Consider the following 27,888-nt stretch of genomic DNA (forward strand, 5'->3'; position numbering starts at 1 on the left):
TTTACATCTATGTAAAAAAAAAAAAATCAGACTGAAAATTTCATAGAATGTTATATTTCATATAAGGATGTGTCAGTAAATTGAAATGCACCTGCACAACTCGTCAAATACATGCATAATAGGTATAATAATCCAAACATCTCCAATCATATAGAAAATAGACAAGAATTGCTTTTGCAGGTTTGAAACAGATTTTAACTATGCTAAGTACTTTATCCTGGTCTTTGAATTGAATGCTTAATAGTGTCATTTTTTAATAAATGGAAATTTTTATGCATTAAATTATTTCATTGGACCTCTGCTCATATGACTTAGACTGGGTTAATAAAGTTTGATGTCCTCCTACTATTTTGAGTATTATAAAATTCAATGAGAGCAATTTGTTTGGTTACAGGAAAGATTTTTCCAACATTGCCATTGCTCTGAAACAATTCTCAGGTCTAAACCTTATTCAAGGTAAAGCAGGTGCACTCTGTGAAATCGTATTTGCAGGAAGTAAAGGGTGTCTGCAATGCTGTAATGGGATGTCCATGAACAAATCACTTTGAAAAAAAATTAATTTCTCTGTTACTGATGAAGCAGGCCTAATCTTTTAGGTATGAGATCTACTAAGCATTATTCCTTACTTCTGCAACTGGAGTTAATCTCTGACTTTCCCTTTATGTGCAAAGTGGCAGACTTATTATTAACAAAAGTTAAAATCTAATAAATTTTAAGATACACAAAAGTACTATTCCATGTCACCTCTTCGGTATAGTATTTTACAAAAAAATGAACACAGTCTAAATGGTGTTTGTGAGCAGAGTAATGGTCAATTGACAAAATGTGATTGTACCCTGATTTTTAGATTCTCTCTCATAAACAGACATCACATAAATGCTGAATGAAAAATAAGAAATTCAGTGATTCATAACCCAGAAACTGTGTGATATAAGTATTACCAGCTTCATTTGTCATCCCTCAGGAGCTGGAGAGGTGGAATTTGTTGTGCAGCGCCAGCTCTAATGAGCAAAATCCAAACCAGCTGTGGGAAGAGATTTGCTGGCTGGACTCAGGAGGTGCACCTGGAGTGCAGGGTGGGAACACTGTTCTTGAACTCCTCAGGGCAATGGTCAGCCAGCCAAAACCAACCTCCCTGGAACCCAGGAAATGTCTGCAATGGGAAGGTGTCCCTATTAAACATCCTCCTTGCTCTCTGTACCTGAGGAGTTCTGATGGTAAGTTCCATATTTTCTTCAGAAACTCCCTGGAAAAGTATATAGAGCACATCAGTGCTCTCAGTGATTTAATGCATTTGAAAGTTCCTCATCACTTGCTATAATCAGAATTCAGATAACTTGGTTGGAAGTTAAAATGTGTGATAATGTTCTAGTCTGAAGTATATACTAGGGTTTATTTTCTTTCTTTGTCATAGTAGTTCTTCTTCCCTCACACAGTGATAAGCAATGATAAAATCCAATTATTAAGTTGGGAGCACTATTGTAAGAAATGATAAGAGTAGCTTGTTTCTAAATGTTTTGTCCTTTTCCTAGTAAATTGAATTTTGACAGTGAAAAATTGACATTTTATGAAATTGAGTTTTGGCCAGATCTGATATACTCACTGAATGAGATGGGAGAAATTTGTTTAATGCATTAAATGTTAGATAGCTTCTTTGCATTTAATATTTGTCAACAAATATGTATTTAATTAGCAGGAAGAGACAAGCAACTAGATTTTTGGAGGGAACAACATGTACTATGGCTACAGTCTAAGGTTATATTGAAAGGCATATTTAACATTTTGAATGTAAAGAAAATCCAAACATTATATGTATGGTTTAATGGATATATTATCTATAATAAAATATCATTAAAATTATGCATATTGTATTTGTGTTAAAATATTGTGTATGCAGCTGTTAATTGTATAGTTCACCAGTCTTTTAAACTGAAGAAAAATAACCTTGATATGTAGCCTTTAGAGATAAATACTTTTATGAGATACTTAAAATTAATTATTCCATCTGGGGCTCAAATTTGTTGTATAGTCACTGTCCATATCATACAATGAGACAACACAAAATATAGATTAAACTAGTGGTTGGTAAATCTCCAAATCTTTGAACTTTTGGGTCTGAAAATCTGCACAGAAAATACAGTGAGAATTGTCTGTGGCATTTCAGTGCATTGCATCCAGTCACAACTGGATCATGGCAGAACCAAGACACAAAACTTTTACAACATAAATAAAATGGAAAAAGAAAATATTGCATTTTCCTATTTACTGCAACAAAACATTTTACAAGTCATTTCAAGGAGAGGGAGGGATGTGCCTTTGTTTGACCAGAATCACTCAATTAACTCTCATAAAGATAAATTTGGGTTCTAATGTCTGCTGGTACATTGCCATTGTTAGTAAATGCATACCTGTACCTACAGAAAAGGCAAGAACACATTGTTTTATGTGTCCCTTATAATCTAGATGCAGCAGAATGTCCAATAGAGCAGAAGCAGTAATGGATTTTGCAACAGTCAAAATTTTAGGAAGTCACTCCATAAATTTGCTACATCCTGATAATTTTATTTCACACAGTCTATAGACTATATAATATATATGTTTCAAAGCTTAGACATCTGTTGAAAATTTACAGACATGAGGTAGTTTGCCAAACTACCCAAGAGAGACCAGAGCACACCTGCTCAAACAAGTTGGAAACATTACAAATGCACAAACTTGACCTAGGCTTTATGAAACAACAACACTGGTTGCAAAATGCTAAAAAAAAAGAGAAACGCCAGCTATGGAATTTGCAATTTATTGATGGATGAACACATCTACTGATTTAATATTCATAACCTTTTCCAAGTAAATTATGGTTCTTTACAGAAGCTTATTTCCAAAAATGACAAGTTTATAGAGAGTCCCTCATGTTTTGGTTTTTTTAGTAGAATAAAAATTCCAATACTACATGGCACACCCCAATGAATTTGTTGAACAGGCTAGTACTGTAGGAGAGAAAAACAGCAAGATGAGCTTAATGAACTAGAAAATATCAGCTGAAGACAACAGGATTCAGTGTTGGCTGAATTCCCACTGGATCAAGCTCTGTGTGAAGGGACAGCCACACTGGGGAATAGGATCTCATGTCTAATCTAGTCTCTTGCAATGGGACCTCTATTATCTGCTCTAATGAAAGATATGTCTGTGCAGTGTTTTGCAGGCAGATGTGAATTTGCTCTGCCAGTTTGCTAACCTGCCTAGAAGCTGTGTGTATCAGACAATGAACCTTAGCTAATGTAGATTGTTTCTCATAGGGGCTTATTAGCTCAGCTTTGATGCTATCTAGCGTACCTACTTTTTTCCTGATTTGGAAGTGGCTGTCTTCCAACTGGCTTCAAGTGTGGGCAGTTGCCATCACCGTGTTCAACTGCATCTGTGCTTGAAATGCAGTGCACACGTACTTTCAGAATTCCAGAAAAAGAGATAGCATTACCAGGAAAAATAGAATTTGATCCCTTACTAACAAATTGGAGAAAAGTCTATGAGAAGTTTAATTTGGGTGACGAACACAACATGTGGTATGTACTGCCAAAGAAGAAAAGCTTTATATGAGAATAGATTCTCAAGTAGCAAAAAGTGGAAGTTCTGGCAATATTCGTTCAGTTTTGGAAGTGAGATGACAGACATAACACATTGTGAAACTGTGTTTCTTGAGTAGAAAAAAGACTTTTATTTCATTAAGGTCTAGCAGGCTGGGTCTCTGTGTCTTCTGCATGAACCTGAAAGCCTGAAGATGGAGTGATATTAAAGGAAAATGCTTAATTCTCATATGGAGTCCTGGATCAAAGATCATAAATTTTTCTCTACAAGATCAATTTCTATGGCAAACGGAGAGAGTACGTGTAAGGACTCACAATTACATTTTCAAGATTTTTCTATTGTAAAAGGCCATGAGGATATGGAAATTTGCTGTACCTTACTGCTGGGGCAGCTCAAATCTCTAGGGAGGAATCCACAAGACAAAGCATTAGTAAATTACCAGTTTACCAACCAACTCAGGTTGTCTAATTGTTTTACCAGCTTAGCTGGTAATGTACAATGGGACAGTACAATGTTTTTGCTTAGCATAAAGTAAAAAGAAAAAAAATGTTCAGAAAAAAAAAAAGTAAGTTAATGGCACTGCTTTGCAAAGTAGCAGAAAAAATACTGTTTATTGTTCCTACTGCATGTAATTTTTTCAATGTCTCTTTGTGGGGATTTCAAGTAAAAGTAAACTTTTTGTTCCCAGAGGAATGCATCCTGCCTCCTTGTGTGTAGGGCTAATGGACAGTCATGCTTCTGGAAATTCAAACAGAGCCAAACCTCCAGTCTACACTCTGCCTTTGGCCTACATCACATATAATTTTTTTTTTTTTCTCTTCTTCCTTCAAAAACATTCCAGTCTCATTTTGGAAAAGTATTAACAGATAGAATGATGCAGTACAGAAAAGCAGTAGTAAACTCAGACAAAATAATCCAAGAAAGTGATTTAAAAAAGTATCTCAATCCACTATTATACTTGAAAAGTATTATAACTCTTGAGTTAGTCCTCAGGAGAACACAGATGTTTATGGCAGCTAGGAAACTAAAAAAACATAAAATATGGTCAACATAAAGGGAAAAATAGGTAGTGACAATAAAGGTATTTCAGAAACATTATAAGAATTTTATATTTTTTTTTCTAGTCCTGGTGCTGTATTCTTGAAAAATAACATGGTTCAATCAGTTACCATGAGAAAATCTTGATTATTCCTCATTTTACATTACACAGCAGCCTCCAATCAGACACAGGGTCGGATGTGTATATAAGTAGGAGAAATGAGGGAGAATGCAGGTGGGCAAATAGTCAAAAGAAGAGGGGAAAAAAAGATATAATGCTGTATGTGTTCTTGTGGTAGTGGTAAGAAAGAATGAACTGGAAGTTTTTGTTTCATTTTATATTAGAGGAAAATATCATGATAGATGAAAAACCAGACATAAGCTGGCAAAGTGCAATTGCAGCCCAGAAACCCCCATGTGCTGTGCTGCATCCAAAGCCCCGTGGGCAGCAGGGCAGGGAGGGGATTCTGCCCCTCTGCCCCGCCCTGCTGAGACCCCACCTGCAGTGCTGCATCCAGCTCTGGGGTCCCAGCACAGGAAGGACAGGGACCTGCTGGAGCCAGCCCTAAGGAGGCCACCAAGATGATCAGAGGGCTGGAGCAGCTCTGCCATGAGGAAAGGCTGAGAGAGTTGGGGATTGTTCAGCCTGGAGAAGGCAAGGCTCTGGGGAAACCTTGGAGTCCCTTCCATTACCTGAAGGAGCTACAAGAAAGTCAGAGAGTGACTTTTCACCAGGATCCAGGCAAGGCCAGGTGATCAGATTGACAGGGCAAGGGGTGATGACTTTAAACTAAAAGAGAGTCCGTTTAGATTGGCCATTAGGATGAATTTATTTACAAAGAGGGTGGTGAGACATTGGAGAAGGTTGCCCAGAGTGGTGGTGAATGCACCATTCCTGGAAACATTCAAGTTCAGGTTGGATTGGGCTCTGAGGAACCTAATTTGGTTGAAGACATTCCTGATCATTGCAGGGTGTTGGAACTAGATGATCTTTAAGTTCTCTTCCAACACAAACCATTCTATGATCATATTAACAAGCACAATACATTGGAAGAAGAAATATTTTTTTCCATCTGTGTCATGTGAGTGGAGATTGGAACCCTCAAGGTATCCTAATTTCTGTAAAAGAGGATAAAAATAGAGATTATTTTTCTTAGAGTTCACCAAATAACAAGGAAGCAAGGTATATTCCAGGATCATCTATTTCCAAGGACAGCTAGAAGTTTAAGGAATATTCCCTGACACACATACTTGAAGGTCATAAATACAGCTCTAGTTTATTGTAAAGTGTCTTCTATTATATCAGACTGGGTATATAAAATATTTTTCTGCTTTTACATTCCCTCTAGGAAGCAATTTCTGGGAATGAATGAAAATTTGGGGGTTTGTGATGGTGATTTAAGGACTATCTCTGTCCTATATGTCCGTGTCAGGTTTATTTTTCCTTCTTCAATCTAATCAGAGTGCTATAATTGAAGTATCAAAACCAGAAGACTATTGTCTTTGAACTGATGTTCCTGCTTCATTGGGCTTTCCTGATTTTAAGAAGCTACTATTTGGTGAGTTTATCAGTCTATTGGCACCTGCCTCTTCCTGTTTTTCTCTTGCTGTTCTACAAGTTTGACTTCTAAGGTTTTCAGTTTCTGAGGAAGTGTTCCAAAAGCCCATTATAGATAATATTTCAATAAATGGCTTTAATACAGAAGTCAGTTTTGAATAATTGCTACTAGTTCTCTCTGCTCCAAAATCTTTATGCTTTCCTTTCTAGTTTTTAAATTTTGTCCTTTTTTTCTCAGACCTTTGAAGGAAACAAGTATTTTTAAAAGGTAGCATGCTTTCCCTAAAGAAAAAAAAAATTAAGTAGCTGGCTAGGAGTTCTATTCATAAATTCTATCTGTTTTGCAAGTTGCCACCTGTTTTTGTTTCTCATTTCTCAGATGTGTTTCAGTTTTCACGATAATTAATTGTGAATACTGTTTCTGTACTTATGTGATGCTGCTGCTCATTTGGCTTTTCATTTTCTGTGGTGATGGCTGCATAGAACATTAATTCTGTTCAGTGCATGAGACTCATTTCTTACTCCTAGTGCCAGTTAATGAGTAAATGAGACACTTCTAGTTACCCTTTAATGCTCTTAGTATATCTGATGTGTTGGCACAAGCTCAAAACAAATGACCCATTTCTCATTGCTAGATATTTAAAATACACACGGTAAGGTTCTTTTATATCTTACGTAATTTTGTGTTTTGACATGTAAAATGTGTTCTGACAATGAAATATTGAATCAGTAATCAACTAATTCAAACAAGTCACTTACCTGTGAGACAGCAATAAAGTACTTTTTGTGTTTTGCCTCCAATTAAAAAAACTTTATGTACCATATTTCATGCAGAATGTATTCTTTTACACTTTGGCACTCTTAAGTACAGCTACAGAAGTTAATATAACATAAAAACCAAAATTAGCTGAGTGAAGAAAAAAGTTTTCAATTGAGAATGGAATATTAAATTGAATTTACTGTTGAGAGGGAAGAGGACCCCTCAATCTTCCTTCTCTTCAGTGGTAATACTGGGTTTCTTGGCAGCACTATGACTCCTTCTGGGCTGCAGAAAAACCCCAAACTTCCCTAAGGAGGAAAAGGAAAGCACTAAAACATCTCCATGAATGAGACATTGGTCAAAGCCACCCCAGCATGCAAGGTCCTTGTGGAGAATGGTAAGAGATGCTTCTGTGTTCCCTTATGTAATAGATCCAAGTCTGGAGTAGCTGGGAATTTAATGGACTGATTGAAAGAAAGGCTCTTAGTATGAGTGAAAATAACTGGTGAAATGGCATCATAAAATTGAGACTACATATGACACAAGAATGAATGGAAGGAAGATAGAAAAATAATGTGAGAAAAGTAGTTTTAATTAGCATAACCAATTTCCCAGATTGTTGCAGTGCTCTAAATCATAGAATCATAGAATGGCTTATGTTGGAAGGGACCTCAAAGATCATCTTGTTCCAAGCCCCCTGCCATGGGCAGGGACACCTTTCATTAGACCAGGCTGCTAAGAATCCCATCCAATCTGGCCTTGAGCACTTCCAGGGGTGGGGCATCCACAACTTCTCTGGGAAACCTGTTCCACCCTCTTCGTGAAGGTTTTTTCCTAATATCCAATCTAACCCTACTCTCTGTCAGTTTGAAGCCATTCCCGGTTGTTCTGTAGGTACGAACCCTTGTAAATAGTCTCTCTCCATCTTTCTTGTCAGCTCCCTTCAGGTACTGGAAGGCTGCAGTGATAAAGGATTTGCTGCAGCTATAATTGTGTAGCTTTAATGCTGACACCGATGCATTAGTAGCCATTTTTGATATAGCAGCTGGTGCAACAACTGGGAGCCATCCCAATTCCTGGCCCTTAATTCCACACTGCTGATTCAGGCAGACTAAAGGTATCTTCAATAATGAGGTAAACGTGTTCTGCTCTTCGGAGCAGAGTTTGTACTAGACTGAAATACGAACATGAGAGGGAAAAGTGCAAGCAGGAATCGCCACAATGTCAAGCTAATCAAGGTTACAGTCTTCTGATAAAAGAGCCAGTGAGTTGAAAATAACCTTAGTGTGAGCTAGTCAGTTTTTTAAAGCCAGAGTTTATCCCTCTTATCCAGTGATGTGTTCATGTACCAACAGGAACAGAATAGAAAGAACAAGCCAAACAAATTATATGAGCTCTGTATCTTCCTCTTCTGCATGTAGGCAATGTCAGCTGAATATTAACATAAAATATAGTTCACCCCTATGGAGCTTGCTGGATGTATTTCTGAAGAACAGAACACCTTCTGCACTACACCATGGAGAACATAGAATACAGTTTACATCACCCAGGATTTCTGAGCATCTTCAGTTTTCTTATCAGTGCTCATCTTTACACAGAAATCTGTAGTAAACCCGTGAAGATAGAGAGTGACAGATAGAGAGTGACAGTGGATTAATTTATTTATTTGGCATAGTTTTAGTTCATTTCAAACTTGTTTCTAAATTTAGTTTTTGAACATTTAAACAATTCCTATTAATGATGTAAGATGCAGCAGTAAGCTTGAAATTTCAGCAGTTTTCACTTAATACCTAAATAGCATAAGCCTACTATGGTATGAATTTACCTGATATTTTTTTGCTCCCTAGAGACATCTGTTGAGTTTACTTTGTATAACCTTCACTTTGTGAAGAGCAATTGTTTGGAACCTCATATTGAAATGTCTAAAGTCTTCTGTTATTATCTCTATCTTCTTCTCTATGTTAAGAGCTAATGATTTCTTAGAAATATTTGTCCAATTTCATCTAAAAAGTGTGATGAATTGGACTTTTGCTGGCTGCCACATGCCCATTCTGCTGTTTTCCTTCTCTTTCTCTTTTTCCTCAACAGGGCAGGGGGAGAAAATAAAGTGAAAACCTTGTGAGTCAGCAGACACGGAATTCCCTTCCCTGCTATTACCATCACAGACAAAATAGATTTGACCTGGGGAAATTGATTTGGTTTTGCTAATTAAAAATAGAGTACAATAGTGACAAATACAAAACTAAAAGTACCTGCCTCCTCCCTCTTCTCTTTTTTCCCAGACTCAACTTCACTCCTTCATTCCTGACTCCTTTACCTCCTCACTCTGCCCTTAGTTATGAAGGATGGTGGTTTTTGGGGTTGTGATCAAGCCATGTCAGTTCCCCTCTGCTACTCCTTTCTCTTCACACCTTCCCCCCTTGCCTGCAGGGGTCCTTCCACAGGCTGCAATCCTTCAGGATAAACCTCCTCCACTGAGGTTTCTTCCCAGGGGCTACAGTTCTTCAAGGGCTGCTCCAGTGTGGGCTCTTCTCCAGGGCAGCTTCCTTCAAGGAAAAACATACCTGCTCCAGTGTGAGGTCCTTCATGGATATCTGTTGTGGCTTGGGCTCTGCCAACAGCTGCAATTATTTTCAGTAATTTTTGCAGTTTACTTTTGTGTACATGAAAGATAATATTAATTAAAATATATATAAACCTTTCTTTCCTCAGCTCACTAGCCCTCACACTGGAGAATGCTTGTAGATCTTCTCAAAGCACTGTCCAAGTACAACTGGCTTGGGATAGTGGTCAGGTGTAGTGAGAGGATTAAAATATGCTCTGGCTAGAGGATTGCCAATCCCAAATTTGTGAGTGAGAATATCAGATTATGAATTTTCTGTAACACTGGGATTCTTTTAAAATTACAACTTTGTAGACCTAGGGTTGGAGTAGAAAAAAGCCCAGACTTTTCATCTAAATTTAAGATGAAGAAAAAAAATCAGTAGCATCTTGGAATAGTGACAATGCATTGCTTTTTGGCTTAATTGTGAAAGAATTTACTATGATTCAGAAAAATGATAATTATAACTCATATTTTTTATGACTCTACGTTAATCTAAATATTGTATTCCACAATCATTCTAGTGTTTTTATTTAAATAGTCCCAACACGTTTGTTCAAAGTCATTTATTTTTCATGTATCCCTTCTATGCCTTCAAGTTGTCTGTAACTCACTTTGGGGGTGCGCTGATCTCTGCTGTCTTTGACCTGAGGGAACATTGGAAGCTGTCAGGGCAGGTTTAGGTTGGATATTAGAAAAAGCTTCTTCACCCAGAGGGTGGCTGAGCACTGGAACAGGCTCCCCAGGGCAGTGGTTACAGCACCAGCCTGACACAGTTCAAGAAGGGTTTGGACAACTTTCCTTAGGACATGATGGAATTCTCTGAGTGTTCTGTGCAGGGCCAGGAGTTGGACTTTGATGATTCTTGTGGGTCTCTTCCAACTCAAGATATTCTATAGTTCTAGGAGCTTCCAGAGCATTTATTTATAGAAATATTTATGTATTTCTCATTAACATTTCTGTAATCTTGGAGAAAAAATGTCATTCTCTGAATATAGCTTTATGCCTTCTTGTACATCTACCACATAAACGTAATATATTCCTTCAAAAGAGAGTGCATTTACTTACTCAGATTGTTCCATCCACCTGCTTAATTTAAGTGATGGACACAGATCGAAAAATATATTCCAACTTCTAATCAGAATAATTCAATACCTAGCAGATATCACACATGTGACGCTGCTGGGGACATGTCTCAGTAGGGACATGTCTGTACATTTGAAAATTCATGTGCCAAGGCATTTGAATGCTGATTTGGGACATTATGGAGGGACTTCATTTAAGAAAAGAAAATAAAAAACAAACCCACACATCAGGAGAAATTATTCAAGTACTATGTGCATCATGCTAGTTTAAAGAGAAATCACATCCATTTCCTCAGCAAATTACAGTGAGATTTCAACACACTAAAAAAAAGAACATAGAAATACGAATAGTGGATTTCACTCATAGTGAATTCTGTATATAAAAAATTTAGCTCAAAGTCAGGCATAGAGAAACAGCTGTTTCACTACAGTGCAGCACCAGGTATTAGAACTGAAATGAGAGACTACAGTAATGTAATTTTTCAAATCTTTGGCTAGAACTGAATATTCATTTGGTAAAATTTCATTAAAATCTCTTACCTCTTTTATATTTTGCCTGAGGAGAATAAACAGTGAAGTTTTGAGAGAGACAAGTAGTATATAAGCTCAAGTTTTGCCCCAAGCTTTGACATACTACTGAAATGGCATAACTTTATCCATTTAAATATTTTAACTGATAAATTTCAATTATTCTGCATAAATGAGTGCATTTAAAATATGTTAAATGAATTTGCATCTGACTCTTATTCTCTGAGCCACTGGAGACAGTTTTGGTCTTGCTGTCCATTAAAGAAAAGTCTCATCATGGTTCTACAGACACACATTTGCATGATGCAAGGAATTGTTCCTCAATATAATACAGCTAGATCTCATGTCTGTGTCCTCCAGCACCTTGAAATACAAAAACTTCAATGAAACATGGTCCATTAGAAGGTTTAGCCAAAGTTTCTGTTGCAGTCTGGCCATCTCCCGTTGGTAGTCCTGGAAGTCATAATCACAGAAATGTTGATTGAAGAAACTTTGCCCAATCCCATCTGCACCTCTCCCAGTCAAATTAGTGGCCATTTCCTCTTGTTTTATGGGATGTCACTTTGAAGAAACATTTGATTCCATCAACTCTGTGACTCCCTTCAGGAGGAAATAGGCTTCCCTTAAATCAGTCTTGAATCTCTTCTTTGCAAACCCAACATGCTTGACCTGCATGAACTAGGAATGTGCTCTAGGCCTCCTACCATATTTTTCATTGATTTTAAATAACATTAAGAGCTTCAGTGACCCTTGTAATGTCAGATTTTACTAGGGACATAATAGGCAATTCAGAAAGGTTATCTGATCTGTGTTAGTGTATTTATTCACAGAGTGCCATAAAAAAACCACAGAACACAAAGACTCAGATGGTAGCCCAGGAAGATATTCTTACTTATTGCATGAATATTAAAAAAAAGCACCTCTTAATGATCAATTTGTGAAATGTTAGAAAGTGTATAGAACTACATGGTAAGTCGTAAAGAAATGTATCTTTGAACAGTATTTTTTAACCAGCTTACTGAAATTGATATTAACTAAAGTGGGTATTCAAAATATTTATTCTTGCAAATTAGAATGGAAGAAGTATGAAATTTGTAAAATGATGAAAGGTCAGAAAAGAATGGTATTTTAAAGATTTATTTATAATTATGTTTTCTATATCTGAAAATTACTAGTTTGTACTGATTATTCAGTTTGAATTAAAAAATGGTGAACATTTTTTGCACACTGTGCTAAATAAAGAAAAGAAACGAATTGTATAGACAGTTCAACAGAAGTATAGATTGCAAATTGTTTTCACAGGTATATGATAGAGTCCTGATCTTAAGGTATTAACTGTTTTTAAGGATAATCATAAACAATCAAATTAGGAGAGAAATTGTAAGGCAACGCAGAGGGAGCTGAAATTTTTATGGCTCAAGCAGTCAAACAAGTGATATGAAATCCTTTTCAGTAAATGGGATCAAAGTTTTATCAAGTATTAATTCAAATCTTTTCTGTAAACTAGAGCTAGCTAAAACTCTTTTGAAGAAATAGTTTTTCATTTACTTTCCTCTTTCTGATCAAAATTATTCCACTGAATGCAAATACTGTACATAAGGGCTTGAAACAACCCTACTTACAAACACAGTTTGTCCATTTATTCATTATTACTTCATTTCTTTTGTATTTGATGTGCCAAAATCATGCGGTCCTGTTTATGCTTGTCAATTTCCTGAAACGGTTGAAATGAGAATAAGTATTTATGAATAGCAAGTATCTCAATTTGCATATCAATGTGGTTATTTGTACAGAATAGAGCTATTCTCCATGTGCTTGGGCAAAAAAATCACTGTACTCATCAGCGTCTTGTGTCTACCCGCCAACCAATGAGGCATATAAATGACTCAACAAGTACAGAAAACTGCATTACCCTATGATTAAAAACTGACTCAGAGGCAGGATAAGAGGGCATGAGACTTCCTGTCCCCTCAGTTTCCCTTTTGCCACAATTTCCATGTTTGAGATCGAGCAGTGCAAAGAAGAGCAGAAACCACTTGCTAAGGTCAGATGAGAAATTACTATTTCTGAGCATTTTTGCAGTTCCCCCATTTTCCCCTGCTTAGGCCTGTAGGATCTCCCTTCTTTGGGGTTTTGGATGGAGTGACAGCTCCAGTTGTCTGTGGCAGTGGAAACCTTGGAAGCAAGGCTGTGCTTCAGAAAGAAAAGGATAAAAAGCAATCTGTGAATTGACTGTTGCTTTAGGTTCAGTAGAATTGAACCAGAATTAACGTACAGGAATTGAATATTCACAAATGTGAAATAGTTGTTTTGGTTATACCTTGTGAGTGGGGTACTTAAGGACTGAGTAAAAAAATAAGCTGCAGCTGGTCCACACCATGTTTTGCCTGCTGTGGTTTGCATAATGATGGATGTGATGCTTCACTGGAGACGGAAAGGCTAGGTCATTTGTGAACTGGAGGCTTCCTGAGGAACAAGAAATTCTCATGAGATTATCCTTGCCTCACTCTAGTCTGTATCTAGAATGAGCTAAGGATAATCTTGCCAGAAAATGTGATGTCTTATTTTTGTAAAATAAGGCTTTTAAATGTCATATGTGCAAATATTCATAGGCGTGTCCTAAGAGGAAAGAAAACCATACCTGCTGTCTGTGGAATTACTGTCTAGTAGATAACAAGGAATCTGATTTGGCAATGAAGCTGCCACACTGTATTTCAAAAAACTGATTTACACATCTTCATGTCCTTACACAATTATTTACAAGGTAGGGGGGAGGGGTAGATTTACAAGAAACCTTTTTAACCATAGATGTATGTATACACCAGCCAGTATAATTAAGAAATATGAAGGAGATGATAATAAGGTTCCTTCACAAAGATTAGTATTTCTTTACAAAGATTCTACTTTTTAAAATTATTTGTTCTTCAAAAACTACAAATTATTACCAATGGGGAAATAATATTAGTGGAAATAACACTTGCACTCTCACCTAAAGTTCAATTTCATGTCTAATAGGCTAAAATGGGAGACATTACTTTAAACATACAGTATGAATAAAAGCATGCTAAGAATGGTTTTAAGAGCTTTTCAATTTGCTCTACAAACTGCCATGGTAAAGTTCATATGCAATATTCTATTTCTACCAACCTTTGCTCTTAGTAAACCAGCCTAGAAATAAGAAAGCCTCCATACAGTAATTATGGATATTTAGGATCTTGAGAAAATTATTCCATAATTACTAAAATTAGGAATCATGCAGTAGGTTGACCTTCAAGAGTATGGGGTTTTTAACCATTGTATTACAAAAAATATAGCTCTGTAATATCACTTCTGACAAAAAGGAGCAAAGTAACAGTGTACACGTGTGCATGTATGCACACATGCGCACTATGATATGTGTGTAGCATGTACACTAGTGATCAACCCGGTTTTCCTTTCCAAATATAGCATTCAAGGAACTACAAGACAAAACCAGTATTAATTCAAACAGTCCTCTTCATTGGCTGGAGACTGGACAACAAATAATGTAGAAAATAAAGAAAAACAGAAGCCGTATAATATAGGTTGGTTTTTAGAAGGACACTTCTGGATGCACTTGGATTATGCATCCATTACCTTTACCCTAAATTGAAGGACCTTCATAGTTTGAAATCACAAACTGGTTCTCCAGTTGGGTGCAGCTTATTTTTCTTTTATCCTTTCAAAGTTGAAAGTTAGTTAAAACTAATGACTTAGTTTTAGAACTCAGTTTTTCTCATACAAGAAAAGCATCTTTTGATCTGATTATTTCTAGGCTGTTCAGGATCTTTTGCCCACCTATTTTTAAGGCTCTAGCTCAGGAATTTCTGAGGTATTCAGATCTCAGTGTCTCACTTCTTGAGCTATGTAATGCCCTCTTTCTGGAAGATGTTTTCTCTTGCCTTTTCTTTATTCACCTTCAGTAACTGCTTGGATGTTTTCCTCATTAGAGAGATTAATTCATACCAGTGAAAGGTTAATTTCTGTTACATTTAAGGAATCTGCTCCTTCTCCCCAGCCAGACCTCACTAGCACTGCAGAAAGCTGGGCCCTCTATTTCACTGCTCCATTTCTTCTCTCGTTTGTCAAGCCCAAGTGTTATGGTGAGAACTGACTGGAATCCAGCCTTACCTCTTTAGATTTGAGGGAGGCAGAACACTGATTGAAACAATTAAACTCCCGTGAGTCAGATGGACTGTGCAGGAATTAATTTAAACCTGTGGGTGAGATGGATTAAACTAAAATACTTAATTATAGAAATAAGGTAAGAATGCATGCAGAGTCACTCACCATGGCTTAGCTGACAAGTGGATTTTCAATAAGTTACAGACATGGATATTTTGGTTTGGTGTCCATCAGCTTGAGCTAAGTAAATGTTTGGAAATATACAAATGGTTCAGCTGCTCTGAAAACGTTTCTATTTTGAAAAGAAGTGTGGGTTTTTTTTCTTTTCTGTTTAGTTTCTGTAAGTTGTTGCTATGAGTAAAGGTATTTCTGAAAAACTACATTCTGGCATCAAGAGAAAAAAACCCCAAATATCTCATTTTTATACCAGAATGGGTGGACTCATCCATACATTTACAGTATTTGTACAGTAATACTGAAGCTTTCCAGACATATCTGGAACGCTGGGGGTGGGGGAAACGTGCCTAAAATATGTAATTCTCATAGTAGAAAAAAACAATAGAAGAGGACAATGGTATGGAATCACTGCAAAAGGCAGAAAAAAACCAGTCTGTATTATAAAAGTAAGAAGAATCCCAAAAATCCATTGAATTGCAAGTGGAAAAATCATGAAAAGAATATGTTACAATATGCTACAAATACTGTAACATAACAGGTAATTACTGCATGCAATTATTGGTGGTGTAATTTTTCTGCTAAAAAAACCAGATGAACTAGTACGATGACATCCAGCTACATAATGTTATAAATATCAGATGTGGAGTTTGAGAATAATAAAAATACTACTTTGTAAGTACAAAATAAACCCACATAGAGGTCTACAAGAAATTAAGTTCCATATAGTAAGTTCAAAATGGAAGGTAAAACAAGTTTGTAGACTCCACAGGGCCAAATGCTGATATGCTGCAGAGGTGCCTGCATGGAGTGTGGTTAACACCAAAACCACATAGGGTAGCTTTAATATATGCATTTGGTTGGATTTCTTTCTCTCTTCAGAGGTATCACTTTGAAGAGACAAAAGATTTATCATTTTTAATCAAGTGTTTTTAGGCAGGGCAAAGGGAGAAGAGGAACAAGTATTCAAACTTGTGAGCAACACTGTTCCTCCCATAAGCTACATATCATTAATTTTAAAAAAGGTATTTTTTAGCTTTCAGGGAAAAAATGCTAGAAAATATATTCTGTTCAAATCATCATAGCAAAAAGATTATTCAGGAAAGACCAGTGCTTGTCCCATCATGCTATTTAAAATGTTTATAAGAGTAGAGCTAGTCAGAATACTGCTTTAATTTATAGAAAGAATAAATTATGTCTGAAATTCTTTTGGAGAAATAAGGTAATTTTTTTTCTGTGCTTTATAAAATATGCATTGTATTCTTCTATTTATCTCCTACTGTAAAACTGAGCATGGCATACAAATATAAAAAATGGAAAATATTTTTTTCTTTCTAAATACACCATAAATCGGGTTCTATACCATAGGTTTGATTCTTCTCATTTCAGAAGTATACCACTGTATTTCATCTAAATGGTTTTTTATCCAAATCTGTCTTATTCAGCAGTTGCCTCTCCTACTTTTCAAATGCATTTCTTCACCTCTAGGTGTCTAGTAAATGAGAAATTTCTGTTTTATCACTATATAATCTTGAAAAGCCTGACTTTTAACCTTGTAGGATGAGATTCTTAATGGATGGCTTCAGTGCATAAAAATTAATGTCAGACTTTGACACTGTTGGGCTGCCCGAGGCAGCACAGCGTGCAGCCACAGATGTCCTTGGTGTCAGCTTGCAGGGAAAGCTGGCTCCTTCGCAAGGAGTGAGCCCCAAACAAAGACGATGTAAAAGAGTTGGTGGAGGCAAAGGACAAGAGAGGGATCTTTGTATAGATTCCAGCTGGTTTATTGCAGGTAGAGGGTCCAGGGACAAAGACCAGGGATAAGGGAGAACACAGTATTTTATATGAGGGGGGAACAAAGGGAAACAATCCATGGGGAGCAACTGAGGAGGAGGAGATAACAGAGGAATATCCAATAGGGATAACTTAAGGGAGGGAATTACATGAGTAGACCAATGGGGCCTCAAAGAAGGGAGAACTTTCAGAACTAATACATAGGCAATTAAGGGAAATGTATAAACATGAGCTTATACATAAACCTAGGTGGAGAACTCCTAAACCAATAAACTTGAAACACGTAAACTAAGAACCACTAGGAACACGAGAACTTGCCGTAACCAAGGGGTGAGGATTAGACCTCGGTGTTATGGAGAACTGTCCACCAGTCCTCCGAATGTTCTGCTGCAGTGGCCACTGCCACCTGCACTGCAACAAATCTTCAAGCTCTGAGACACAGAAGAAAACACTTTCTGCAGAAAACATGGTCTGCGAGACACATAAAAATTCAATTTAATCATAGAATGATTTGCACTGTAAGCAACCTCATCTAGTCCCACCCCCCCTTCCATGGACAGGGACACCTTCCACTCACCAGACTGTTCCTAGCTGATCTTGAGCACCTACAGGGGATGGGCCATTAAAATCTTCTCTGGGAAACCTGTTCCAGTACCCCACGACCCTCAGAGGGAAGAATTTCTTCCTAATATCCAAGATAAACCAGCATTCTTTTAATTTGAAACCATTTCCCCTTGTCTTATCACTGTATGTCCTTGTAAAAAGTCACTCTCCATCTCTTTTTAGGCCTCCTTTAGGTACTGGAAAGGGCTGTAAAGTCTCCCTAGAGCCTTCTCTTCAGGCTGAACAGCCCCAACTCTTTCAGCTTGCCTTCATGGAGAGGTGCTCTGATGATTTTTATGGCCTGCTCTTGACTCACTCCAACAGGTCCATGTCCTCTTGTTGTCGGGGGCCCCAGAGATGAACACAGCACTCCAGGATGGGTCTCATGAGAGCTGAGTAGCTGTCCCTTGACCTCCTGTTTACAGTCCTTTGGATGCAGCCTAGGACAGGATTGTCTTTCTGGGCTGCAAGCACATATTGTCAGCTCATGTTCAGCTGCTTGTCTGCCAACACACTCAAACATTTCTCCTCAGGGCTGATTCCATTTCATTTTCTACCCAGCCTGTACTTGTGCTTGGGATTGCCCTCACCCAGGTGCAGAACCTTTCACTTGGCCTTGCTGAACTTCATGAGGTTCATACAGACCCACCTCTCAAACCTGTCCAGGTCCCCCTGGATCTGTCCCTTCCCTCCAGCATGTTGACCCCACCACACAGCTTGGTGTCATCAGAAAACCTGCTGAGGGTTCCTTGATCCCACTGTCCATGTTCTCCAAAAAATATATCTACGTAAACATATGAATTTTTTGGAGAAATAGGAGACAAATCCAGAGAATAGTGGAGGTTATGTCACAAGTGCCACTTGTCAATAATTGAAATGCTTTTGTGTCAGCTTCAATACTATGTTTAGTGACTTCTAGGGAATGGATGAATTGCCACCATCAGACAGCAGCATACCAAATGAGGAACTTCATACATCAGTTGTCACAGATTTATAATGCAAGAAAGTACAGTTATTCTGGAAATAATTTTTCTGTGAGTAAATAAGGCAAATTTTAAGTAAAATACAAAAGATACAGAGTACACCATTAAATTTCACATGCAAATTTATTTCCTTATGTATTCATAAGATAATGAATGTGTACATCTAAAATTTTGGATCTGTCTTAAAAATCCAATTATTCAAACCCATGTACTGTACAGTAGAAACAATGAACCCTTTAATATATTTTATTCATTTTTTTAATTAGTAGGGCCTACTTTGAATAGCAGAAAAGATGGAAAAATTACATTACGAGAAGTAGCTGTGGGTTCTCTATAATTTAAGAGTAGAACTGGCCAGCAGGCACAAAGGCTTCCCAAGTTACCAACACCATCCACTCAGCCTTGACAATGCTACAGAATATTTTTCCTCTAGGAGTCAAAGGTAGATTCAAAATGCTTGGAAATGCATTAGGGACCTTTGTTTTCATGAGCAGTTTTCCATTTTAAACTGAGTAAAATGAAGATATGCAAGACATCCTTCAGACTGAAGGATTAACACAATGGAGGGAAATGGGTTACATCTCATAAAAGACAAGAGGCACAAAAAATAATGGGTATACTTTGGCTTTTGACACATTCAGAGTTGAAATCCATGAGGGAATTTATGCAGCAGCTTCACAGTTGGAGTCCTCCTTTCCCTGTCTCTCACAGATGGTGTAGAGAGACAGTCACATAAAAAAAACCACACTCTCCTTTCCACTGCACCTGATGCCTCAGCAGGTACAGTCATGGTGTGCTTCACTCAGGTACTGAGTACTCATGGGCTGCCAGATAGCTTATGTTCTTCAGCTTGATTAGTCTGGAAAAGATACTCTTACAAATCTGTTAAATGAACAAGAATATAAGCTGTCTCCTCTCCTTACTGACTTGGGAAAGTCTGCTTGCCCATAGTTTGATTCATACTTTTGACAAAGTTTTGGTAGTTAATGTAGTGAAGTATTTAGAACATTGAGTTTCAAAGGCCCGTAATCTTTATCAGCCACTTCAAAATATGTGTTCTCCAGAGACCAAGGAAGGAAAACTTGGGTTGAGAAGTCTGAGGTCTGTACAAAAAAAGTGTCCTTTTAGCCCTCTGGATCCGCTTCAGATAGCTCAGGACATCAGTCCTCACTTACACTCAACTTGGGACCTCCTTAGATCTGTCATTGTCCTTATCTCCTGGTAAATGAAGCCATCCATTTTGCTCATCCTGGTGCCAACTACCTTGGCATTTTTGCAATCCTTTTCTTTTCCTCCCCGAGAAAATCACTGCTTTTTTTCATGTCCAGTCCTGACAAACAGCTTGATTCATTTGCCAGTTCTGAAGAGAGCTTAGGCTTGACTTTTCATGCTGTCATTTCATGACAGATGCTTCAGCACATGCAGAGTGTTGATACCCTGCCATACATCTTTGCTTTTGGGGACTGGGCCATCGTAACTTTACTAGGTGCTTCAAAGAAGTGCAGGTGAAAAGTGACACGGGATTGGAGCAAATCCTTAGCTACTTTAAACTGCAGATTTCAGAATGTTACTACATGAAGTGATGATCTGGGGTACCAGGAGGCAGGGCTACACAATCTGGTCTTTGCCAAGTTCTCCTTCACAGGGGAAAAACCCAACAAAAAGAGCAAAGAAACAAAACATCCTCAAAACAAAACCAGACCCACAAACCTTCTTACAATCCTTGTGATTGTTTTTCTCCTTTCTAAGCATTTTTGAGGTCTATATGGAGTTATGAGGAATATACTTAACTGTAATACCTACCCCTTCATTTTTGCTGTTTTTCAATTTGGAGAACACATTAAAGCTAACAGCTTCAGTTCTCTTTCTCTGCATCTAACATAAACCTTGAAGTACAGGAAGATCTGTCAGGTTTATTGGATTTTGCTTTCTCTGACTTGTGCCTATGTTAAGCATAAAATGAGAATTAAACATACAAAATGAGAATTAAGGTAATTTAATATAAGGAAAAAATGCTGAGGAACTCATAACAGGTTCTTTGCGTGGTCTAAGAAAATAGATTAGTTGAAGCATTTTCTTCTCATGTACTTCCTAGAATTTTCAAAAACTAATTTGTCATCAGAATAGATCAAGATTCACTAGGAAATGAATTTACCAATCCTTCTTATGATACTGAAATGGATATTGGTGTTATACTTGATGCTACATCTTAAAAAATATGTTTATCTTTTACTGAAGTGTGAGGAGCTTTAGCTTTTGTTATCCTAATTGATATGTATATTCTGAATTATAATAATGGCATTAAATTGTTCTCAGTTACGATCTACAGTAATACCATAAATCTTCCTAGTATTGATTAGTCTCACAGAGCTGAATTTACCTTCAGTGGAAACATGAGCTGTGAAAGGAGTTGGGAGAAGCCTTCAAGATAATGCTGTAATTACCGTGTATGTTATTCAGACGCTGTATATTTTTCAATGTATTACAAAGAGCCGTATTAAAAAGGGGGAACCTTATGGGCAAAAAAGGACTTTACTATCTTACATGTAGAACAAACACAATCATAATAATTGCTAAAAATAAAACTGCATACCTCCAGCATAGTAGCCAAACACACAAATATAAATCTTCTTTGATACACAGATCTTCAATGTAAAGTATTTGCTTTTTTGTCCAATGTATTTTTAAAATTTGTTTCTTTGCTTCAGTCTCTTTCTGTGCAAATTACAGCACTCCAGAAATCTATGCCAAAAGAACACTAACCTCTACAATCTCACGGATTATATGATCTAAATATATCCTGCTGTTACTTTTTTTGCCTCACAGGTTTTACATGTATTGCTATCTGTAATTATCCGGAGCCTGTCTGGTCTTTTAATTCTCAAGGTAAGAGGGAAATTAAATGTAGAATTCCCCATGTAGGTTCACGTAGACAGCTGGAATTCAACCCCCTGCTTGGAGAGATATATTAGAATTCCCTGATCTTCTAAACAGATTTTCTGTGAGGGAAGGAGTGGTGCTGCTTTTAGCTTTCAAATTGTGACTGAGAACAAAAGAAGTGAAAGAATGGTGCCGTTCCTTTCTGCCCTAGGCCAATTAGTGGATTCTAGCGGGAAGTTAAACATAATATTTTCTGCTTTAATCTAAAAAACTTCACACATAGGACAATTGGAAGACAGAAAATGCTTTCTCTTGCCAGTATGAGGCAGTGCACTGTGCAAGAGAATGTAGAAAATCCCAGCCTAGATTTGTATCATTAATACCTTTCTACAATGTGAACATCTGCTCAACGAACGTTAGGCCACTATCACTCATGTAATAAACATTCAGGTTGAATCCACCCTTTTAAACTGAAATGTTGGACACAGCAGAACACAAGCACATGCTGTGCATTGTTGGCACTCACAAGACACAGTGACCATATTGTAATGTCCATGCATGCTGGTTTGAAGAGAAGCCCAGAGGTCTAGCCACGCAGCCTCTGATTTACAGCGGCACACACAAAAGGATCTGAGGGGAGGTGCTCCTCACCTGAGGGAGCTGTCCCTTGAGTGGAGGGTGAGACCACGCAGGTGGAGGCAAAGAAGCAGAGGGAGAGGACTCTCCCTATAAGTTCCACACAGAAGATTTATTCAGGTGAATTGCTGGAGGGGAGAGGGGGACAGAGAGCCAAGGATATGAGGGTGTCCACGGATTTTATAGTAGGGAAAGGAAAGGTGGGGATAAGGGATACAGCCAATAGGATTTGTGACAGGAGGCGGGGTTGAGGCTGAGGGAACCAATGGAAATAAACCAAGGAGGGACTTAGGGAAGGAGCCAATGGGGTGTCGAGTACCACAGAACATTCCAGAACTTCATAGAATATTAAATTAAGGGAAATGAATATACATAGAATTATATATTAAAATAGGGAGGGGAAAACATTCACCAGCCATCCAAAAGTATGCAGATAACTGAACTGGGAGATTATGGGCTCTCACCCTAACGGGAGAGTGAGGCATTAAACCTCGGGGCCTGACCACCACAGGTTGTTATCAGTGTTGTCCTCAGGGGTCAGGGTGGCTGTAGCCGCTTGCATCACCACACCATATCAGTCCTGGAACACCACTGCATGATAGAGCTTTGCAGGAAACAAAAAGTGTTTAAAAAAGCAGGAAAAAGATTTGGACGGTTCATCAATTCCCAGATGCTATTTTACTTCTGTGGGCTAATCATTTTGGTGAGTGCCAAGTTCTTGATGTTTGTTTAAGAATTCTGCATTTTAGTGGATACTTTTGAGGTCTGATCCCAAGCTGGTCTAAAACAGCAGCTGTCTAATGATGTAAATAATTTTTTCTAAAAAGCATCTGGGATGATGCATGATTTCTCATGAACACAAGAGTTTATAATTTTAAGAAATAAATTATTAATTATGCTTGAAATAAACTTTAGGAAATATTTTGCTTAGCCATCTGTCTTGATGTTTCTTTGAACCTAACAAAATATAATTTTGCATTCCAGTAATAAGAAAATAAATGTGATATTAATCCAAATTAAAAAAAAATTTAAAAGCTGAAACTGAACCACAGTCATCTACTTCAGTTGTACATATTTGGTCACCAGTAGAAATCTAAGTGCTGTGTTAGCATTAAGATATTATGCAAATGGAAAGAGAAAATCTATGGAAAAACTGTGTAAGAAAGTGCAAAACTGCTAATACTTTTCTAGTTAAAACAGCTATTATATAATACTAATGATTCCAATTTGATCTTCAGGGCTCATCCTAACAGACAGTCTACAAAAACTGAAAGTGTCTCCTCTGTAACATTACCTCTTAGAAGAAACAATGGTAGAAAAAAAGAATCCAAAGTGTTTCTTCTTTCAGATGGGGGAATTGTGAAATACAAACTGTCTGCTAAAGTAACTAAAATTGTGAAAGACTACAAAAAAAGAAGTTTTGTCTCCTGAGAGAGACTTAATATTCCAAAATTTGTAATATTTAACAAACTGAGCCATTAAAACTGTACCAGCTTTAAGGACTGATTTCTAGAATAAAACATGGTATCCTTTAACAAAGCAACAACCCCCCTGCTGCTATTCTGTGAAACAGGAGAAATTTTGAGTAAGAGAGACTGTTCTAATGAACTATAAGAGCCTTTTTGGTCTTAATGCATGCATTTGTTAGGAGATGATTACCAGACTCTGTCAGTGGGTAGCTAAAAGGAGTAAATTTTTAACTAAATTAATTACAGCTTTTATGAAAATATTTGAAAGGGAATTGTGATGGATCTTAAGAGTTCATTGGCTAAATCTATTTGTCTCTCTTGAGATAACAGTGCCTTTGCTATACTGTTTTTACTAATTTATGTATGATGATCTTTGTGAAGGACTTGAGTTTTCTCACTGTGTTTGTACTATGTCATGGTAGGAAGAGGGGGAAAATCAGATTATAACCTTTGAGTTAGCTGATTTATCCCCAGCATTCTTAGAAATGAGGTCTGAAATTTATTCCTTTACAATTGGCTTTACTACAACTTGCACCAGAAAAGATGTTCCTACCAAGACTAATTTTTGCTGTATCTTCAATCTTCCATCAATATTCAGCTTTGCCCTGTATCACACTCCTACCCACACAACAGTGTGGTTTTCAGTGCTTTGAATAAATTAGATTTCCACTCAATCATTATCTTTGTAAACAAATCAGTTTAAAGTTTTGCTGGTTTGTAATGTGGGCTTCCCAGTTAATACATTCCAGAAAACTTACTAGATTCATTCTATACATGTTCCAAAAGGGGATTTCAAGTGTTCATCTAGCTTTAGCTTTTACCCTGACTTATCCTTTGCCTGAATTCTGGTCTTTATTCAAACCAAGAACTTCTGTGCTATCCTATTTAAATCTTTACCTTCTCATGAAATAAATTCAATCTAATCTCTCCTCCTGCCTTGAATTGACAGGTCTTTTAAATTTCCAAGTCTCTGACACAGAGATACACATTTAAAGATAGTAAACTAAGTTTCTCGATGGCACTCAGCAACAAATGAAAATCTGCTCATGCATATACTTTCATATATGAGTCTTTCTCAGCAAGTACACCTCTGTGCCTTGTGCACAGAACTAAATTTCTTGAGAGTTTTTCTCACCCTGCTTTATGTTTAGTGTTTATGTTTTAATTTTTAAAAGGGATAGTCTCTTCAGTCATAAAACAGATCTAAATATTGGAAAGATGCTTTTTTTTTCTGTGCTCACTGGTTTTAGTTTTGGACTTCACTGAATATTTTGTAAAAAAAAACCTGGGGAAGAAAAAGGTGCTACACTAATAAGTAATCAGGTCAAATGAAAATTTTGTCCATAGCTGATGCAAGCATGTATTTCAGGTTACAAAATAAAGTTCATTTTTTCTTTCCTTGATGGCTAATTATTTATCCTCCCTTAAAATTATGCCATCAAGGCATGCTTAATAGTTACAGCCAACTCTCTACTACTGGGTTAGTTTGTCTATGGGTGACATCGAACTGTGTACAAGAGATTATGAAACTCTTTACTCTTTCATCTTTTGCATTCTTCATAATTATAACTAAAATAGCATATACTGAAGTTCACTTCAGAAAATAATATTTCATTATTCTTGCCACAAGTTCATTCAAAGTGGTTGGTTTTTTCCTTACAAAGTGCTTCTAAATGAAAAAAAACTATTTACACTGTATTTTGGGATCATCCTTTTTTTTAATAGTCATTCCATTGCATGCCTTACTAAAGAGAGGGCAAGAAAAGGCATGGAGACTTGAATATTATTTCAGGAATAATTTCTTCATGGAAAGAAGTGTCAGACAATGGAATGGACTGCCCAGGGAGGTGGTAGAATCATCATCCCTGGAAATCTTAAGAAAGTACTTCACATGGCACTCAGTGCTCTGGTCTGTTTGACAAGGTGATGATCAGTCAAAGGTTGGACTTGCTGACCTTGGAGTTCATTTCCAACCTAAACAATTCTGTGATTTTGTGATTATTGGATAATTTGGCTGACAGATATATGTTGGACACCTTAGCCTTTTCAGGAGTCAGGTATGTGTGGTTACACATTTAACTAAGACTCCTTAGAAACCTTAAGGCTGGTAACTGAAGGCACATTTAATAACATGAAATGCTGTGCAACAACACTAGTTTTGGAACATTACCTTCATAGCAGCTTCGCTGCTCATTCCCATCCCTTCATCTTGCTCTTTTCTTCACACAATCTGTCACACACTGCCAACAGCATCTGAGAAATGATCTGGAGAAAATTAAAAGACTTTTTTTGTTATTGTTCCTTTCTTTCTCGTAAAGCTTCCATTTTTCTCTAATCAGATTCATAGCCCAGCTATACAAATAGCTCTGTTGTCCTCGTGCAGTGGGATGTGCAGTGCCTAGACAACAATGAACCTTTAAGAAGAATGGAAGTGCTTTAAGTCAGTCTTGCCCTGGAACAGAAATCACTGCCCAGGGAAAACTTGTAAATGGAAGTCTCAGGATTTAGGTGGCTGAATCAATTTTAAGCCCTCCGTTTTCTGTATCCAACACGAGCATTGTTCTTCCTCTACAACGTGTTATATAGAGCTGTGATGTACAGCTTCAAAGATACCTCTGATAGTCTGGCTACAGAAAAAGTAAAAAAAGAAACCCACAAGAAGCCCACACGTAGCAAAAACCCCAGTACTGGTCATTCAGTTGTTACCGATTTTCATTCTCACAGAAGACTATGGAAGCTGTTGAGAATCTTAGAGCATTTCTATTACAGGATGTTCCAAATATGTATGTTTATTTGTTGGAGCTGCTTTGCTGAAACTAGACAATGAACTTCCATGGTGAACATGGTAGTGCTGATTAGCAGTTGGAATTGATAGTCTTGGAGATCTTTTCCAACCTTTATGATTCTGTGATTCTAAGTCTCTGAAAAAAAACAGTATCTTAAGAAGCCATTTTGAATATGAATTACAAAATCTGACACAGATAAACTTACTGGAAAAAAGAAAGTAAAGCATTTCTTATCTGCAACTCAAAATTTCTAGAGAGATTAGGATAGGGAAAAAACACTCCCAAAATCTAAACACTTCATTTTATTTTTTAAAAAAATTATTTAATTGGGTTTGAAGCTCTCTTCTACATCATTGTACAGATATAGGGAAAAGGTCAAGAGTATTTAGATATGGTGGCACTGTGGCACTTTCCATTTGCTTAGCATTCAAGTCAGTTTTTCCTCAGCACCAATCAAAGACAAAGAGACTTGGAAGCTGACAGAAGTGGAAGAGTACTTCCTGGCCCTCTGGCATTTGTTTACTAATCGTATGGTGTTCTTCAGTGAGGTGACTCACTTTTAATGGGTGCTTAGCTGTGTGGACCAGCAGCAAAGGAAAAAAAGAGAACAGTTTGTGTTATACCTATCCCAGTGGCTCCACATGTAATACTCCTAGACAGATCTTAGTTAGTTATAAATTGTGATTACTACACTGAAATCAAATGAGTAATGTCTAATTACATCACCAGAGCATCTTATCCTATTTTTATTTATCCTTAATTTGGGGAATTTCTCAAGTAAATAATATTAAGGGTATCCATACATGGTATCTACAGTGATTTGTGGTTAAAATGTTTAGATGAGGAGGAAATTTTAATTTCCCAGGATTGTGAGTAAATAGAATAAATTGCTGTGAGTGCCTTTCATACCAGTGCTATGATTTATTGCTTTAGAGAACATTTAAATTGCCTTGATTACCTTCTGATCTTCTGGAGACTTGGCAACCCATGACCACTTTTAACTTCCACCTTTTCCTGTGTTACTCCCATAGCATCATCCCAGGGCTGTCCACTTGGTAAGACCACACAACAGCAAGGTTTATGTGTAGCCTGCTTGATGGGGGGAGAAGGAGACCAGGTTTGGCACCAAGAAACTGTTTTTGTGTTGACAGACAGTTCACTCTACTCATGGACTAGTCCAGCTCATTCTACTCATGGACTAGTCCTAGGCATAACCTGGGAGGTCCCCCAGCATTCAAGTCTCTGAAAATTATTTCAGCTGAAGTAT

General features: G+C 37.3%; 1 long non-coding RNA gene across 2 annotated transcripts; it reads left to right on the forward strand.

Annotated features, from left to right (window-relative positions):
• The first annotated feature begins 967 nt into the window (after positions 1–967).
• Positions 968–27,888, forward strand: LOC138119724 (uncharacterized). 2 transcript variants are annotated; one of them, XR_011155599.1, is made up of 3 exons: positions 968–1,217; positions 21,677–21,736; positions 27,653–27,888. It is a non-coding gene; the product is annotated as an uncharacterized lncRNA (long non-coding RNA). The 2 variants fall into 2 exon arrangements; XR_011155597.1 differs by lacking the exon at positions 27,653–27,888 and adding an exon at positions 23,605–23,898.

Source organism: Aphelocoma coerulescens, chromosome 1, assembly GCF_041296385.1.
Source record: "Aphelocoma coerulescens isolate FSJ_1873_10779 chromosome 1, UR_Acoe_1.0, whole genome shotgun sequence".
Taxonomy (NCBI): Eukaryota; Metazoa; Chordata; class Aves; order Passeriformes; family Corvidae; genus Aphelocoma; species Aphelocoma coerulescens.